The 3,603-nt window shown below is 33.7% G+C and overlaps 1 protein-coding gene across 3 annotated transcripts in view; it reads left to right on the forward strand.

The window, feature by feature from the left end:
• The first annotated feature begins 1,060 nt into the window (after window positions 1-1,060).
• The window catches only part of LOC111087359 (NADPH oxidase 1-like), a 21,937-nt gene continuing 19,394 nt past the window's right edge, over window positions 1,061-3,603 (forward strand). For 2 of the 3 annotated variants that reach the window (XM_022393731.1, XM_022393729.1), the window contains exon 1: window positions 1,061-1,143. The gene's annotated coding sequence lies outside the window, so the exon portion shown is untranslated. The remainder of the gene's footprint in view (window positions 1,144-3,603) is intronic. The other variant, XM_022393730.1, reaches the window with a different exon arrangement.

Raw genomic sequence — 3,603 nt, forward strand, 5'->3', positions numbered from 1 at the left:
TATATATATATATATATATATATATATATATATATATATATATATGTGTAGTGGTAACACAAAATTCATGTAATATATTGTCAAACATAAAGACACTCAAGAATAATATCAACGTGAGCAAAATGCTGTTGTTCTATTTTTTGTTGTAATTTTTATGATTTTTCCAAATTATGGCACGAATGGACTTCCGTAGTTGTGAAAATCGACCAAGTCACTCCACTGATTTTCTTTTTTAAGGCATTTTAATGAAGTTTTATTACAGATGTATCGTTATTTATCAAAAACAATAACTTTCCATCACTTTATACATATAAATACGCATTATTTTTACATGTTTGCCGTCCGTGAAAACGCATTGTATTTTTTATTTAGGTCAAAGCTCACAAGGCCTATCTGCCGCTGTGAAAATGCATGACACAATCTGATTCACCGCCTATTTGCATAATTTACGGACGTTTTAGCATTATAAATCAACTAGAATATACGTTTTGCATATATAATAAACAATACAATACAAGAAACTTACCATGTCCAGTTATTTTCTTCTCACTACTTCAACAGTTGTATCACTGGCTATTAACAAATTTCTGGGAAAAGCCTACATTATATCGTGGCTTGAATGTACCACTTTTAAAATGGCAAAATTTACTTTCAAAAAACGTTTTTTTTGTTTTTTTTGTAATATCCCCTACTTAGATTTTTCTAGACTTTTGACATATTGTTCACGAAATATAGTTTTATATTATTCTGGCAGAAAAATTCTGTTGCAATTATTTTGATTTTGAAATGTGGACTAACTGGATTATTTTAGCCTTATAAGCCTTCACAGTTACCATTAAGACACTGGGAGACATTAATGTTTACAGTAAAATGTAGTATGATGGTTTATCTCTATAGAGTGTTGCATTGTATTAGACTTGCATAGTGAGAGATATAACAGAAAGAAAGAATTTGTTTTGCAGCAACCTGAAACTTCAGAAATGAGGTTGCCACTTAACTTGAATGTAAGGTTAAATGGAACCAACAAATAATTGTCTTTTATATCTTTTTTTCTGAATAAAGGGAAACCTGCTACAACGTGTTTTGGTATACCCACCGATTGTTTATAGCATTTTTGGTTCTCCTGGTTCTCCATCCTCTTAGGTAAGACTGCATGTGATTATTATATTTCTTCAGTTTTTTTAATCTTCTTCTTATTTAACAAGTAGTTTGGTTTACCAACTTGAAACTAATATAAGGAGTACTTCCCACATAAAATATTAAACATTTGTTTATCTTTTTTTTTATGTCTCCACAGAGAGACATACTGTTTTTCTGTTGTTCATTCCTTCATTTCTCAGTGGATTGACTTGAATCTTGGTAGGGTTACACCTTGGTCCAATATGCCCAGACACCATTTTTCTGAGTTATGCCATTTTATGGGGTTAAAGACCACTCAACCCAAGATTGTATATTTTGGGCTTCTGTGTGGTCCTACTTACAGCAAATATGCAAAAAAGGTTGGATTTGCCCATTTGGAGTCTTTAGAGGTGGTCAGAGCTCACAAAAAGAACATAATTTTGGTTTTTTGTTCAATTACTTGGTGGTATTTTGACCATTTTACATGGGATTTGGTAAAAAAAAAAAGATATTTTTCTAGAGGCCCCACACATTGACAAACAAAAATGGTGGAATTGTCCATTTTTAGCAATTATAGGGGGGGTCAAGTTGCCACAGAAAGCATAATTTTAGGGGTTTTTGACAATTACTCTGCCATATTTCAACCAGTTTACATGGGAATTGGTACAAAGATACGTTTTTACAGGTCCCAAACAGAGATGTAGACAATTTTGGAATTTTGATCTTTTGCTTAATTTTTTCAGTGAGGAAAGCACAATTTGGGATTTTTGTGAACTATTCGAGTGTATGTCAAACAATTTACATGTTGCTCTCATCTGATGCAATATCCTGACTTAGTTTCTTGCTTTTAGTGTCAACTGCTGAGTGACATTTTCGGAGCAACCATGACTCTACATATTTTATTGGGTCAAAATGTGGAAGGGGCAGTCCAACAAGTTTCATAAACAAAAGTGCCGGAATGGTTTTTGTCATCAACAAAGCTCTGGTTGGGGTGACATTCAAACTGATCTGTAAAAACCCTCATTCACATTCACTGGTAGAAATGGGAATAGTACTCGGAGCGTGTTTCAAATGCTGCAATTTTTCTGGAACCGTCTTTTCAATCAAATACTGATGAAATCCACTAATCATATGTCTTTCATTTAATTGAAGTCTTATTGATAATTTTTCTGACCTCCATCTTGCCAAATGTTAAATGAGCATCAATGTTTTCAGTTCAATGTTTTTATCAAGCACATGTGCACACTGTGCTATATCGTCATCTTCACTATCAAGCAACCTATTTCGACCTATTTTTTTCAAGGTTCTGTAAAAACCTTCCGGATTAATCAGAGGATCCTTTTTGCAATCTTTTTTTGTGAAGTGAAACTCCCCAGAAGTGAAGATTTTTGGTGGCTTCAGCGGCATTTTTCTAATATGGGCCTGGAATCATTCATCTTTCTTCAAACATTTGTACAAGAGCTTTTATCTTTTGATTCGCCTCGTACAAGTCTATATCGTGCTCTTGTAACTCCAAACTCAATTCGGATAATTCTTGGAGAGCATCACACATCAATCCTAGATCCAATAGAAATTCTGTGCTTGTAATTTTTTGCTGTAAGCCCTCATATGCACATTGCTCTATTTTGTCTCTTGTTGAATCATGCTTTGCATTTTCGAAATGTTACAGTAATGCTTCATAGTTTTTACAAACAGCTGAAACTGACTGAAAACTAGATGCCACCTATCGATTGCATAAAATTTGGCCAATTTTTAAAAGTTGAATCTCCAGCAAGTTCGCGTACAGTTTCAGTTCTCTGCTATTTTTAGGCGACGCGTGATACAGGACATAAAGTTTATCGATAAATGCTTTAAATCTGTTTATTCCTGAGACTGATTTTAGTGTCACCAACTGACGGTTCTGATCTGTGATTAGCACAGTGCCATACAATTACAGAAGGAAATTTGTCTTTCATCAGTTTTTTAACTCCCCTTTTTACTCCCGAACATTACGGTTGCACCATCACATGCCACACAAAGTAAATAACTTTTCAGGTAATAATACTTGGAGATGGCTTGAATGGGTAATGAAGAAAAACTTTATAAGTTTAACAAAACAGCAAATATACAACATTTCGACAAGGTTTTGTCATCATTAGGTACAGTTAGTGTACACTAACACAGATATATATGTGTGACCGGATACTGTTGCAAGACTTAGAAGAGATATCTTGGCACCCCATGGTGTTGGTTTAGAGTAGGGTTGTTTTGTTCAATTAAGATGTATTCCTTGATTTTTCGTTTGTTTATGTTTGGTTCTTTGTTTAAAATTACTGTTTTTAATAGATATACTATGGTTTTTTGAGTTGCAATGGTGGAAAACATGGGATGGTTTTTATTGTGTTCTGTGAATCTGGTTACCAATTTTCTTCCCGTTTCTCCGATGTAGAATTCTGGGCAGTTATTGCATGTTATTTTTGTTCTAAATAATGTTTGTTTAGTAAC

The sequence above is a fragment of the Limulus polyphemus genome, unplaced genomic scaffold, assembly GCF_000517525.1.
Source record: "Limulus polyphemus unplaced genomic scaffold, Limulus_polyphemus-2.1.2 Scaffold2053, whole genome shotgun sequence".
Taxonomy (NCBI): Eukaryota; Metazoa; Arthropoda; class Merostomata; order Xiphosura; family Limulidae; genus Limulus; species Limulus polyphemus.